At 35.6% G+C, this 16,524-nt stretch overlaps 1 long non-coding RNA gene across 1 annotated transcript in view; it reads left to right on the top strand.

Moving 5' to 3' along the window:
• Window positions 1–230: 230 nt before the first annotated feature.
• The window catches only part of LOC134732703 (uncharacterized), a 154,286-nt gene continuing 137,992 nt past the window's right edge, over window positions 231–16,524 (top strand). Inside the window, exon 1 of the long non-coding RNA XR_010116125.1 lies at window positions 231–373. This is a non-coding gene — a long non-coding RNA (uncharacterized lncRNA). The remainder of the gene's footprint in view (window positions 374–16,524) is intronic.

The raw sequence follows: 16,524 nt of genomic DNA on the forward strand, positions 1-16,524 counted from the left end.
ATAATGATTTCTTAGATATGACATTAAAATATAATAAAAGAAAAAGCAGTAATAGTACTTAATAAAATTTAAGAACTTATGCCTTTCCAAAGCTTGGGGCTTCAACTTCAAAACCTCTGGAGATGCATTGGGAGGAAGCGCTGGCTAAGTCACAGTTCACTAACCAGGCATTTATTGAAGGCTGATAGATAAAGGAATGACTGTAACTTGTCCATTGTCATCTGTTTTCCCCAGTTTTCATCTCCTGAATATTTGTCCTGCCCTGAGTTTTCACCTGAGGCCACCTGTACAACTGACTAGAGTAGTTCCACTGATTTCTAAAATGGAACAGGCAGGATTGGTATTGACTGTCCAAGAGCAAAGTCAGATACAGGTAAGTGTAAAACATCGCTGAGACTTGTCACCTTAGTTTATCGTTTCATAACCAAGCTGACCACCATCTGCTTTATAAGGCAACTGTGTTCCTGACTGCCTCACTTATAGAAGTAGGCTTCGGTTGTCTCAAGGGTTTCTCAGAGGCCAGATGTTTGCCAGGAAAATGAATTATATTTTTCTCATCACGTCTTCCTGAGAGAGTGGATCTTGCATGAGGAAGCAACAGTCTGTGATAAGATTCCCCATCCTGCCTCCTGCTTCCTTATAAGATCACCTGATGCAATGATCAGTGAGTTGTATAGATTAAAAACTGAGAAAAAGAGATAAGGAACAACCAGTGTCAAAATCTAAACATGAGAAAGGCTTAGAATAGGTTTTCCAATCAAAAGCAGATGTCCTCTTCTTATATAAATAATTAACAATGTTGAAACAAAAAGGTGATGATATGGGCTAAAGGTGATGCATCTAATTTTTTTCTTAACAAAATCCCAATCCATAAAACTAACTATCTCAATTAAGTCATATCAGGAATTCTGTTTTTCTATCCAGTATGTGTAACACAAGTAACATTTTTATTTTAAAAATAATTTTAAACTTCTGAACAGGAATCACAGTAGCAGAACTTATTGATATTCTACATAAAAATCACTACTGTCAGGGGACAAAAAAAAACTCCTACAACAGAGGCTTTTAATCGAGACAAAATTAGATCTTGTTCTGTAAATTATTGTATTGCTTCCTGGTGTTTTATGGAATTAAGTGAGATATTTCTTGTAGAACATCTAGCAGAGCAATGCTTGGCTTGGAGTAAGTACTCAAAAATGTTAGCTATTATTATAAACAATATTTTTACTGCTTTAGAAGAAGAGTATCTCATTTGCTGTATAATAGTCAATACTTTTGTATGATAATGTGACAAGTTTTTATGATTTAAGAATCTCTTTGTATATATAAATTGCAGTAATGATCTTTATTTTGAAGTTATCACTTTTCAAAAGATTCTTAAAACATATTATCTGGTCATATATATTTACATATACAAATACACATATATGTAAATGTAAATTGTATATATATATATATATATATATTTTTAAAATATTCCCTGCAAGCTCTCCATGATTTGGACCAGGACCCCTTTCCAACTTCAACTCCTCATCCATGTCTTCCTCTAGCTTTGTAGGAATGGTCATCTCTGAAGAGAAACTTATTCTATTATGTTTTCAGGCGGTCAACTGTCTCATCATCTTAGACTTTCATGAGTTCTCACCAGGAGGTGCAGTTTGGTATAGTGATAAAGGTCATAGACCTACGATCCGAGTGCCCTGACCTGGGGCACATTACTTGACATTTTTTGTGCCTCTGTTCCATTATCTGAAAGATGGGAATAAAAATATTGCTTAGCTGACTGGATTTATATGAGAATTACATTGTTTAATAAATGTACAGAACTTCACATGGTGACTACTCAACTCTCACTTGCAAGTGACTTTACTGGACACATATCTTAAAATTATTTCTGCAAGATCACATCACTTTGTTTAATTTTTAAATGGAATTTAATACAATCTGATAATTTTTTTATTTTATAAATTTGCCTAGCCTATCTCCATCTAAGAGAATGTTAGCTCCTAGAAAACTGCTACAGATTCTATTTAGAATTCTCTTATAAACATATTTCATGGTGTTTGACACATTACAAAAGTAGACAGTGCTCAATAATTATTTTTGGATGAATTTTATTTTCAAGAGTTTGGGAAGTTTGGGAAAAAGTAATCTTTGTGTTTTCACTTAGTTACATAGGTAGGTTTAGAATTTTTTCCAATGCCTGCAAATTGTGTGTGCCCGAGTAGATACTGAAACACTATTACCATTCCTATTACCTATATATGTATGACTTTTTTCCTTTTATTGCTAAACATGAATGATATTTAGCCATGTTTCTGCCTGTGTATGGTGCATCAGAGGCACTTGTTTCGATTGGCTGGCTCTTATGCTGTAACAGTTTTAAATGTTTTGGCTATGTTCCCTCTGTAAATTCAATGAATTGTTCACACAGACATAGGATTTCAGAAGAGGAATATCATTTCCTCAACTTAAACTTATCATCTGAGCATAATTTTCCTAATAATTGGAGTACATTGCTACTTGAAAGAAAATCTACTTCTAACTCCCCACTATGCAAACTAGAATTAATCCTCCTTATACTTAGGGGTCAAGAAACATTGCTGATTGACTAACTAATTGTCTGGGTCAGGAATGCATTCTAGATAAAGAAATTAATTATCATAATACAACTGACACATTGTGATTTAGCTGTGATAAATTCAGTGTTGGCACCTCAGGAAGAGTGCTCTCCAGCCCTAATAAGTATAGATTATACCACAAAGTATCAAGTATCTGAGGTGACTAATAAGTTTAACATAATTTGTCACAAAGATACCAGGAGCAATGGGAAATAATGTTTAGATTCATAAATGGTACACTTCTTGGTCATTGTTTTTGTATATTGCAAAGTATTTCATCATTAAACAACAAGACTGATTAAATTAAACAATTAATGCAAGCCACTAAAGCTATTTCACTGCATAGTTTTACTATGCTGTCTTAAAAAAAAAAGACTTCTACAATTATCTACCATTTAAATTTGTAGGTAAAAATTGAGTAAAACTAATTTAATCTTTAAAAAATAGAAGATTTAGAATGTCTTTGACACAAGGAAGGAAACAAAAGACGTTGGGGCCTGTTTGAAGGTGGAGGGTGGGAGGAGGGCAAGGATTGAAAAACTACCTATTGGATATTATGCTGATTACCTGGGTTACAAAATTATCTGTACACCAAACCCTTACGACACATAATTTGCCCATGTAACAAACCTGTGTATGTATCTCTGGAGCCTAAAATAAATGTTTAAAGAAAAAAAGAATATCACTGGAGTATAAAGGAATTCCCGTCAGGACACCAGAATATAATGAATACCTGAAAGACAGGCAGACAATTAATGGCCAGGAAAGAAAGCCATAATGTGAAACCAATTCAGGGGAAAACAAATGGAAAATATGAAAGCTTTCAGAGAGGCTCAAAGAAGAGGTGCTTGACCTACACGTACTTGGGCTATGGAAGCAGGGCTAGGTTCATTTAAGTTATGAACACCAAGAGAAGCAGAGGCTCCACTGGAACTAGAAAAGCTGGAGACCTACTTTACCTGTCTAGACAATGTCTCTCTTTTCTAGAAGTTCTGTCATCAGTTTGCACTAAATAAATAGCATCTACAAGCCACAAAAAATTAGAGAGGGGAATATTTTAAATGATCTTTAATCCTTCATAAGGGCTCCAAAACATTAGAAGAGGGAGAATGAAGAAAAATATACTAAAAAACATAGCGTTGGAAAATTTTACACAGCTAAATGGTAAGCAAAAATTAGATTAAATATGATTTCTGTATGTCCAGTAAGACAAATAAAAACAGACCTAAAAACACAAACATTATGTAACATTTCTAAACACAAATTTTTAATAAAATTTGTTATATTCTCAGAGAGAGAAAAAATGATGATTATGAGAGAATAAGAAGTAAAAAAATAATGAAGAGGAACTGCTAGTTTTGGCTTCAACATATAAAAAGAGTGGAAGTCATCACTTCTGTACACATAATAAGAAAAAGCTTGACAAACTGTAAATCAGCCACTTTTCTTGTACCCATTAGAGATCTAAGGTTACAGGGCAAACAGCACTCCAAAATCTGGAGAGGTGAATATATAACAGAGTCACAGATGAGATATATTTACCTGGAGCAGAAGCCACTGATATCATAAACAGGCAGGAACATATATATGATAATTTTTGACAAATTTCCAGAGGTCAAGTGTAGACTAACTAGCCTGACTGTGAGAAATTCCAGGGGGCCACAGTCTTCGAGAAACCTTAACACTTTTTGGATTCTATTTGCAGGATCAACACCAGATTGTCAAGGTGGAAATCCTACAAAGATCCCCTGATGGCTCTGGCAGAAGGAGGGAAAGATTATCATTGTAAAATGTACACTGAGTATCTTGAACTACAAAGGCTTACTCTCTAAGGGAAAAGAATATACAAGAACTCTATCCCTTTGAGGAAAGACATTCCTCATACTTTAAGTATTTCTAACCTCCCTGAGTCATAGGGTTGGTTAAGAAGGTGAGAAGAATTATACCACTAAGAAACACATGTAGAGGTCACAGAAAAAAGACTCAGACCCACTAAAATACTGGGACTTAGAAGATAATAGAATGCTACACCTTTCACCACATACCTCCACAGCAACAGGGCTTCACTGTAGTAAAAGGAAAGTACAGATAAGCCATCCACAAGACATAGACTCTCTCTGAGGAGGAGTATTTAGGGAAGCCCAAGCTCAAGGAGTAAAACAGAAACAAATATACTTAAGAAATCTAAACCTTTTACATAAACAGATACAGCAAATGTTAGATACAGCCTAACTCTTAGCCAGAATAGTCTAAATTTTCACATTAAATTCCTATTTATCTCTCCTATTACCTGATTTAACATGCCCAGTTTTTGACACACACAAAAAATTGCAAGCATAGTAAAGGGAAAGAAAAAACCACAGCCTGAAGAACCACGTGAAGCATAAGAACCAGACAAAGATAAGACACAGATGTTGGAAGTTTCCAATGAAATTTGTGATGGGCTCTAATTGAGAAAGTAGGCAACATACAAGGAAGATAGGTAACATAAGTGGAAAAATGGAAACTTCTGTGGCTTGAATAATTGTTCCCTTTAGAATTCATATTGAAATTTAATCCCCAATGTAGCAGCATTATGAGGTATGACATTAAAGAGGTGACTGGGTCATGAGGCCTCTCCCTTCATAAATGGACTAATCCATTAATGAATTAATAGATTAATAGTTTAATGAATTAAGAAGTTATGGAAGTGAGACTGGTGGCTTTACAAAAAGAGGAAGAGAATCCTGAACTAGCACATTCAGCCTCCTTGGTAGGCGATGCCTGTGCTGCCTCTGGACTTTCTGATGGTCTCCACCAGCAAGAAGGCTCTCACAAGATGTGGGTTGTCAACTTTGGATTTCTCCACCTTCATAAGTGTAAGAAATAAATTCCTTTTCTTTATAAATTATCTAGTTTCATGTATTCTGCTATAAACAACAAAAAAATGGACTGTCAAAAATGCTTATCAAGAATTGAAGAATTTGCTGAAGACAGGTCAATAGAAATTTCCCAAATGGAAATGCAAAGATAACAGTGTCGGCTTAGAGGGACTAGAAAACATAACACCCCAACAGCAACAAGCACCTCTTTCACCAGATCTTGTTTTCTCATACCCTTTTCCAATAAAAACACTCAAGCATAAAGCTGGGAGTAAGAAAGTACTTAAAGAAAAAAAAATAAAATTATGGGTGTGGGGATGTAACAAATGGACACAAAAGCCAAATGAAAGAATGTTCAGTGGCCAAAACTGAAAACATTTGAGCAAAAAAATAAATGAAGTGGCACTGAATTATAACCCAAAATATGAAATCAATATTCATAAGTTCATACTGATATAAATAAATGACTGAATACGTAAATAAATAAGGACAATAGAGAAATCTTTCATAGGTCAGATTTCCAAATAATTTATATAAATACTCTCTAGAAGGTGGAGCATAACTCCTTGCATAGTAAATGTAGTCTGAAAAAACAGACTTCTTCTAAAGAGTATAATAAATAGGGAAAATAGAGTGACATGGCAGTGGAGAAACCTGATAAACACTTCCTCACCCAGGTGAGCAAACTCAGCCTCAACAATTATAAGTCAGGTTGAAATGATTTACCCTTAATATGGTGTGATGAAATGGCATATTACCTCTCTGGTCTTCCTACTCAAAGCATATAAGCCTCAGGCCAATTGAAAGACATTATATAAAATGTCTAACCAGTATTCATCAAAACCAGAAAATATTCAAGGAATTGTTGAAACCAACAGAAGTGTAAAGAGATGTGCTGAGTCAATGTGATGTATACTAGATGGGAGATGGAAAACAGAAAATAGATATGAGAGGAAAACTGAGCATCTGATAAAAAATAGGAACTTTGGTAATAATAATGTGTAAATATTCGCTTACAATTATAACAAATGTGCTGTTCTAATATAAGATGCCAATAACAGGGAAAACTAGTTGAGAGGTGCATAGAAACTCTGCAATAATTACAACTCCTGCAAACGAGAAAAGCTTATTTTTAGAAAAACATTGTAGAAAAATATCTTTAAGTTTCTAAGATAAAATTATTTTGACCTAATTTAATTTTTGAAGTCAAATTAACTAATATATAGGAATGTGTGTTATGTCTGAGAGCATCTATCACTGAAGACACACTTTCAAGTATTACTCTGAAATCATGTATTGCAACAAAACAAAACCATCAGAATATGAGAAATTAAGAATAACTTTTATTGTTATAATATGTAATTCTATTTAAATAATTATTGCAAAACAAAGTTAATTAAAAGGTAGTATAAAATAGTCACAACATAGAAGAGAGTATAAACTAGCAAAGCTTAACATCCCACCCTGTCCTCAAATTAATCACACAAGCAATTTTCTCACTTCCCTTGATGTACCTCATAGTCTAGTCAGAATAAATGAGAAGTCATCTTCCAGGCACACTAAACAATTCTTACTGCCTATACTGCTCCCTTTTGACTCTAACTGCCTACAAATCTTAAATATATTTTGGAACTCAACTGTAAGTTCATCTCCTTTTTTACTGAATTTACCACCAGATATCTCCTTAGATCACCATTAATTTCCAAAAGGTCTTTATTTTGCCTTCCTCAAATTATTTATATTTAATTTAATATTAATAGTGACATAAACTATGTCACTATGTAATTTAATCACTATAAATTATATCTCTGCGTAAATTAATAGTAATATAAATATCAGTTTTAGCTGCTTTACATCTATTAGAATTTACTGGCTGAAGATATTCTTATTGTCTTCTCATCTTGGTGTCTCTGGAAGCATTTACTTTAGAGGTATGCAGACATGTTTCATAAATGAGTGTCAATTAACTCTTTCAAGAGATCAATAAATATGATAAAACATTTCATGAATAAAGAAAATTATTTCAAGTGTATGCATTACATTCAAATAAAGATTACCCCAAAGTACTGCTTATTATTACAAACTTGATTCAGAATTAACTAACAATTTAAATATCTGAGTAAAGCTATTATGTTGAGAAATCCTGTGACAGAGTTAAAATCATCTCTATGTTTTAATTTTTGCCACACAAGGCACATTTTGGCATTGCCTTTACTTATTACCTTTGAATTATCCCCTCTGTGCAAGTTAGTTACATTGCTGTTCCCTGTAATCCATTGCACCTACTTTGTCAAGGTAAATAATAATTTCTCTTTTGCCAAATCCAGGGGTCACCTCTCTTCTTCCCTTTACCTGAACACTCAGCAGCTAATTCAACCTAGACTACTCCCCCTTCTTTAATCTCTTTTTTCTGTAAGCTTCTAAGGAAATGTGTAATCCCAGACTACCTCCCCGTTCATGAGTTTTTGTTCATAGTTTTCTGGTTAGCTCCTATATTTTTTCACAGCTCTAAATGTTGGAGGTTCCCCAGGCTTGGGCCTGACCTTTCTTCTTTATATCCATATTTAATCCCTGTGTTCTCATCTAGTTCCAGAGCTTTGACATCATGTATTAATGAAGGACTCTAACACTGAACCTCCATCACTGACCTCTCTTCTGAAGTCCAGGCTTATGAGTCATCAGAATTAGTATTTGACATTTACACTTACATATCCACTTGGCATCTCACTCTTAACATGTCAAAACAGAAATTATTCACCTTCTTTAGGCCCCGCCCACCCCACCCCAACCCCACCAAAACAGTTCCTTTATCAACAGTTAGAAAGCAGTAGGTGGAATTTAACGTTTTTAAAGTTGAGCTCACTGGACATTATGATAGATGTGATATAAATACGTTCACTCTCATGAAAGTCCTCCAAATTCTTCTTCTTTTTAAAATATATTTCTTTCTTTTTTTCTACTTTACTTCCTTATATTGAGAATACATCTCATTTGCTCATGGATCACTGTCTTAGCCTATTCGTGTTACTATAAAGGAATTCCTGAGACTAAGTGATTTATGAAGAAAAGAGGATTATTTGGCTTAGGGTTCTGCCGACTGTACAAAAAACCTGGCATCAGCCTAGCATCTGCATCTGCTGAGGGCCTCAAGCTGCTTCCACTAAAGGTGAATGGGGCCAGCATGTACAGGGATCATGTGATGAGAGAAAGCAAGAGAGATGGGGAGGAAAGATGACAGGCTTTTCTGAACACCCAGCTCTCACTGGAACTAACAGCTGAGAACTCACCCACTACCTCTGCATTCCAGGGAGGACATAAGCCTATTCCTGAAGGATCTGCCCCCATAACCCAAACACCTACCTTTTGGCTCTGCACTGGGGATCAAATTTTAACATGAGGTTTGGAGGGGTCAAATATCCAAACCATAGCAATCACTCACAAATATTGACGACCTCCATGCATTTCTTTATCAAGTGGACTATAATGTAGATGATAATTCCTTGTTCAAGACCAGCTACTGTAATTCAATATTTGATCATATCTCTGTTCTTTTTTTTTTTTGTAACTAGTGAATATTTTAGTCCCTGAAGAGCAATTTTAATTTAGAGGAAACTATTAACTTTTTTCTGGATTTCTGTCTCAATTTTTAAAACCATTAATATATGTTAAAAATACCATTACACCAACAAATATACAGTTTAACCTTGTTTGTTCTTATCTCAAACATAATCAGGACTTGTGTGTGTGCCCACGTGTACACATGTGTACATGCATGCACATATGTGTGTTTGATGCTCCTATTCTCTGAATCACTTTTTGTAGATTTTATTCCTTGTCTGAGGAATTGGCTGCACCCTCTGCCATATTAATTAAATATGAAGTCAATCTACTCTGGTTTGACTAAAGGTGAGTATCTTTACTACTCTTGCTATATCTAGTGAGATTCTCAGTTCTTTCTACAATACATTGGTTCAACATAACCTTCTGTAATTATGGAAATATACTATTTCTGAGCTTTTTATGACAGTAGAGACTAATCACAGATGGGTATAGAGCACTTACATTTAAATGTAAAGCCATATAAGGATTAGTGACTACTGTAATGAGCACGACAATTCTAAAATATGCTTGCTTACCAGACAGTAATGTTGTATCCACACTGTGATAATCTGTTTGGGTTGCCATAAAGAAATACCTGAGGCCGGGTGACTTATAAAGAAAGGTTTATTTGGCTTGTGGTTCTGCAGGCCATACAGGCAGAATGGCACTGGTATCTGCTTCCAGTGAGGGCTTCAGGAAGCTTCCAATCATGACAGAAGGTGAAAGGAAAGCAGACATGCATGTCACGTGGTGAGAATGGGAGCAAGGAAGAAAGAAGGAAGATGTCACACTCTTTTAAACTACCAGATCTCCTGTAAATGCAGAGCAAGAACTCACTGGTTACCACAAGGAAGGCACCAAGCCATTCATGAGGGATCTACCCCCATGACCCAAACACTTCACACCAGGGCCACCTTCAGCATTGGAGAGTACATGTCAACATGAGATTTGGAGGGCACAAATATCCAAAGCATATCACACCTTGGGAAGTAACTGAATCATGGGGGCAAGTCTTTCCCATGCTATTCTCATGATAGTGAATAAGTTTCAGGAGATCTGATGGGTTTATCAGGGGTTTCTCTTTTGCTTCTTCCTCATTTTCTCTTGCCGCCACCATATAGAAAGTGCCTTTCCCCTCCCACCATGATTCTGAGGTTTCCACAGCCATGTGGAACTGTCAGTCAAATTTAACCTCTTTTTCTTCTCAGTCTTGGGTATGTCTTTATCTGCAGCATGAAAACGAACTAATACAATATATTGGTACAGGTAGAGTGGGGCATTGCTGAAAAGATACCTGAAAATGTGGAAGGGAATTTGGAACTGGGTAACAGACAGAGATTGCAACAGTTTGGAGGGCTCAGAAGAAGACAGGAAAATGTGGGAAAGTTTGGAACTTCGTAGAGACTTGTTGAATGGCTTTGACAAAAACATTGATAATGATATGGACAATGAAAACCAGGCTGAGGTGGTCTCAGATGGAGATGAGGAACTTGATGGGAACTGGAGCAAAGATGACTCTTGTTGTGTTTTAGCAAAGAGACTGACGGCATTTTACCCCTGCCTGAGAGATTTCTGGAACTTTGAACTTGAGAGAGATGATTTGGGGTGTCTGATGGAAAACATTTCTAAGCAGCAAAGCATTCAAGAGGTGACTTGGGTACTGTTAAGGCATTCAGTTTTAAAAGAGAAGCAGAGCATAAAAGTTTGGAAAATTTGCAGCCTGACTGTATGATAGAAAGGAAGAACCCATTTTTCTGGGGAGAAATTCAAGCTGGCTGCAGAAATTTGCGTAAGTAGCAAGGAGCCTAATGTTTGTCCCCAAGACCATGGGGAAAATGCCTCCAGGCCATATCAGAGACATTCATGGCAACCCCTCCCATCACAGGCCTGGAGACCCAGGAGGAAAAAGTGGTTTCGTGGGCCGGGCCCAGGCTGTGTGCAGCCTAGGGACTTGGTGTCCTGTGTCCCAGCCACTCTAGTCATAGCTAAAGGGGGCCAATGTAGAGCTCAGGCTGTGGCTTCAGAGAGTGCAAGCCCCAAGCCTTGCCAGCTTCCATGTGGTATTGAGTCAAGAATTAAGGTTTGGGGCTGGGTGGGGTGGCTCATGCCTGTAATCCCAGCACTCTGGGAGATGAAGTTAGGCAGATCACCTGAGGTCAGGAGTTCAAGACTGTCCTGGCCAACATGGTGAAATCTCATCTCTACTAAAAATACAAAAAAAGAAAAATTAGCTGGCCATGGTGGTGGGTGCCTGTAATCCCAGCTACTCGGGAGGCTGAAGAAGGAGAATCGCTTGAACCTGAAAGGCAGAGGTTGAAGTGAGCTGAGATCATGCCATTGCACTCCAATCTGGGGGACAAGAGCAAAACTCCATCTCAAAAAAATAAATAAATAAATAAGGTTTGGGAACCTCTGCCTAGATTTCAGAAAATATATGGAAATGTCTGGATTTTGCTGCAGGGGTGGTGCCCTCATGGATGTGTGCCTGGAAAAACCACAGACACTCAATGCCAGCCCTTGAAAGCAGCTGGGAGGGAGGCTGTACCATGCAGGGGCAGAGCTGCCCAAGAATATGGAAACTCATCTCTTGCATCAGCATGACCTGGATGTGAGAGCTGGAGTCAAGGGAGATCATTTAGGAGCTTTAAAATTCGACTGTTCCACTGGATTTCAGACTTACATGGGCCCTGTTACCCCTTCGTTTTGGTCAATTTCTCCCATTTGGGATGACTGTATTTACCCAATACCTGTACCCTCATTATATCTAGGAAGTAACTAGCTTGTTTTTGATTTTACGGGCTCATAGGTGGAAGGAACTTTCTTTGTCTCAGATGAGACTTTGGACTGTGGACTTTTGGGTTAATGCTGAAATGAGTTAAGACTTTGGGGGACTGTTGTACAGGCATGACTGGTTTTGAAATATGAGGACAGGAGATTTGGAATGGCCAGGGTTGGAATGATATTTGGGTGGCTGTGTCCCCACCCAAATCTCAACTTCATTTGTATCTCCTGGAATTCCCACGTGTTGTGGGAGGGGCCCAGGGGGATGTAATTGAATCATGAGGTCTGGTCTTTCCCAGCTATTCTCATGATAGTGAATAAGTCTCACAAGATCTGATGGGATTTTCAGGGGTTTCCAGTTTTACTTCTTTATCATTTTCTCTTGCTGCCATGTAAGAAGTGCCTTTCACCTCCCACCATGAATCTGAGGCCTCCCCAGCCATGTGAAACTGTAAGTCAAATTAAATTACTTTTTCTTCCCAGTCTTGGGTATGTCTTTACCCGCAATGTGAAAATGGACTAACACAATATATGAAAGAAGAAATAATGTTATTAGATTTTTAAAAATTCTTTTAGTCATACTGTTGCATTTTGGAGACTAAGTAATTAAACACAAAACAGAAACACTTTCTTCCTGATATGAAAAGCCAATTTGCAAAAGCAATATTCCCTGTTTGTAAAATGTTGCTGATGATCGTAATGAGGCTTATTCTCAGAATATGGGCGTCTTTGTTCATTTGATAGTCATAACACTACAAATGTAGGAGATTTGAAGGTCACCAACAAATCAAAAATATTAGTGCTTCCCTAAAATAATTTATTTTCCAATCATATATTAAGCAAAGGTAGAATGCATTGTCCTAATACAAAGACTATAAAATGACTAATGCATTATTGACTTGTGATGATAATATGGTAATTTTTAAATCATTGTTTTTGGTGATTGTACTACCTATGATCTAATAAAAGATTATCCAGGTATATCAAATAGGTATAATTTAAAAATTGTCTCATATCAAGCAGCTGAACTAAAAGTAAAAAAACTTGTGACAATGGCATATATTAGCATTTTACTGAAATTAGCATAAGAAAGAGAGTATAAAATAAAATATAAATTCATTGGGGGAAAATGTTAAATAAATAAACATCAAAGAACATGGAATTAAACAAGTACTTTTAAAATTATTTTTAATATATCTTAAGATTATTTTAAAAGATTGATTTAATGTTTTCTTTTATTCAAAATTTTTCTGTTTTTCCAAGTTTTAGTAATGTAAATACCTAGCAACTGAGGATTGGCCTATGTATGTGACAAGACCAATTAATATGGTTATGAAAATATTGCAGTGGATACCAAAAGGTAACTACAGTAGCAATTAAATTACTTTACTAACTCACTCTACTCTTCATTATAGAGTGTTTTCAAAGCTATTATATAAATGTGTTTTAATAATCAACACATTTGTCAATTATTATGTTAACTATCCTTGAAGATTTAAGAACTTGTCTAACTACTAGAATCTAATTTTAGTATAAACAGTCATTTACTGTTATAGCTAAGGATGGTAATTAAGAATATCAATAAAACTATACTCTAAGAAATAAATTAAACTTTATATTTTAAAAATAAATGTATGATATAATAATGGATTTTAATTTGTATACTGTGCATATCAAAAGATATCATATAATTTTAAAATTTAAATGAACCATTAGAACACTTAAAAAAGCAAATAACCAGTTGAAATTTGGGATTCCTTTTTTTGTTTCCCGAAGTCATCAACAAGATTGCCATAATATTTTCTTTATGTTGACTTAATTCAGACAGTTTTCTTGATGACTATAGGTCCCTGATCTCCTTTTTCTTAGAGGATTTACAAATACTTGTAATTGCAAATTCGTTCTCTGCCCAATTTAGAGCATATAAATCTCCTTAAAAGCCTCTTGCCAGTTTTACAACTCAGCAATATCTTTCTCAAGAATTTCAGAGCCATCCGTTTGAAATGCAATCATCGAGAAAGATAGCATGTCTATCTTCCAGTCTCTATGGGAAGGTAGGCACTTTTCCACTTTGATGGGCACTAATTAACAAGTATAGATGGCCCAATCACATGGAAAAACCTTTACAAACTTGGAAATAACTCAACATGCCACACATCTCCTTGATCAACCTACCCTTTAATGTCTTCCAGTACTCTTCTGCAAGCTCACACAGAGACTTCTTTTGTTTCAGCAGAGTTCAGCATAGTCTGTCTCCCCTATTGCAGTAGTCTTGTATAAAGTCTTCCTTGCCTGTTGTATTAGTCTGTTCTTTTGCTGCTAATAAAGACATACCTGAGACTAATTTAAAAAGAAAAAGGTTTAATAAACTCACAGTTTGACATGGCTAGGGAGACCTCACAATTATGGTGGAAGGTGAAGGAGGAACAAAGGCATATCTTACATGGTGACAGGCAAGAGAGAGTGTGCAGGGGAACTGCCCTTTATAAAAACATCAGATCTCATGAGATTTATTCACTATCATGAGAACAGGAGGAGAGAAACGGCCCCCATGATTCAATTATCTCCACCAGCTCCCTCCCACATGTGGGGATTATGAAAACTACAATTCAAGTTGAGATTTGGGTAGAGACACAAAGCCTAACCACATCACTTGTTTAAGTTCATCCAGTCCAGTTTTTACTTTGACAACCATCAGATGTCAGAAGTCACCTTTCAAAAAAAATGTGACACGCATTTCAACAATAATTTAAAAATTCTCAGGATGACCTTTCTCTTTAGGCTACCACATGCTTATGGTACCAAACTTGCTAATCTCATTGGATTTACAGCATGGTATCTACATTAAGAATTTTGGCCAGCATTCCTGGCTGCTATTAGAATGATACGTCCAGATAACTCCATCTTTAGAAATCATATGTAAGTACCTTTTCAGTTATGGAGCTAAACTTGCCTTATTACAGCAATGACTCAGAATTAAATACTGTGGAATAAGATTGTAGTGTCATAAGTTATTCAATATGAGTCTTTTCACTGGCAGCTTATATAGGACATCTTATGACAAAATAATAGCATATTTTAAGTATTATGAGATAGAAGAAATAAGAGACCTAGCTTCAGTTTAAATAATAATTTATGGTAAGGTACAGACATCACTCTACTCTCACCTCCTAAGAAACCCTAGACTTTTTTTTAAATTTATTCATGCTAAGTTTAAAACTCCTGACTATCTTATTAGTTTATTTTAAATAAAATCCTAACCCTCAGAAAAGTCAACTGGATCCAGAAGGAAGAAAAAATTAGGATTGGTCCAGCTTGGATCAGATGTACATATCTGAACCAATCAAGTGAGAAGAATAAGATATAATATATTAAAAATTTCAAGTCCCTCAGGACTCCATAGTTGGAGAAGCAAATGGAGATGGTGGAGGGAGAAGAAGGAACAGTTTTCAGAAGAAATAATGGCTGCTCCTAAAACATGAGATTCTTAGCAAGAAAAATACATATTTATATTAAGAAAACATATTTAAAATGTCAACATAACCAGTGGTTTTCAACTAGAGGCAATTCTGACCCCTATGGCATAGGTAACAAAATGTCTAATATTTTCTTGTCACACTGAAGAAGGAGGGTGTTACTACTGGCATCTAGTAGGTAGAGGCCAGGAATGCTGCTACACATCCAGTAGTGTACAGGAAAGCTACCTCCAACCCCCAAATAAAGTTTATTTAGCCCATAATGTCAAAAATGCTGAACTTGAGAAATTCTGGTCTAGATTTATATTCTGGATGTCTCCTGTATTCTTCAATTTTTGTTTATATGATGTAATTTCACATCTTTTATTATATTAATTATTCTCCTCTTACCAGCTTTTAGTTTTGTGATGCTACTTAAACTGCACTACAGTCTTTCTGACACACTGGTTATTCAGAAGTAACTAGTTGACCAAAAGATTTGGAGGAGAAATCAGACAGGAAATATAATAAACATATATTCCTCCCCTTTGTATTTCAATTGTGATATCCTAGAAACTATAATAATGAAGACATAGTTTTTTAAGTCACATCATGTTTTACCAGATAAAAGTATATGTTCTTTATTTGCTTGAGGTGTCCCTATTTCTAAAATCAGCTCCATGATTAGCCCAATAAAGTTGGTTTAACTTTTTCAAGAACTATTTGACTGTTTTCTCTCATTCTTCTCCTATATATTTAGTTATCAAAACTACTGATTCTTCTACAAAATATATTTCACATTACACATAACAGTAGCATTTGTTGTAGTAGCAGCAGTACTAACCACCAAACTAACCCAAAATTTTGGCCTACACCATGTATCAAAAGCTATACTATGTGCATTACAAATAATATTAATTTTTTTAAAAGCTAGAATTTAGGTAGTACTAGTTCTACACAGCAAATAAATAAATTGTTTATGTATAAGTTTAATTAATATGTTTATGCTTGCAAGGATTTAATTAGCCAGAATTTTGCATCAAATTCTGTTTGCCTACAAAAAAAATTCCCCTTTTTACCTCGGTTGTTGTCATTTTAATTACTTTCCCTTTTCTTTGCCAACTCCTTTATCCCAGGTCTGTTAATTTCAATATTTGATCTCATTATTCTTTAAGTTTATGCATATTGTCATCTGTTCTAACACTC

Source organism: Symphalangus syndactylus, chromosome 16, assembly GCF_028878055.3.
Source record: "Symphalangus syndactylus isolate Jambi chromosome 16, NHGRI_mSymSyn1-v2.1_pri, whole genome shotgun sequence".
NCBI lineage: Eukaryota > Metazoa > Chordata > Mammalia > Primates > Hylobatidae > Symphalangus > Symphalangus syndactylus.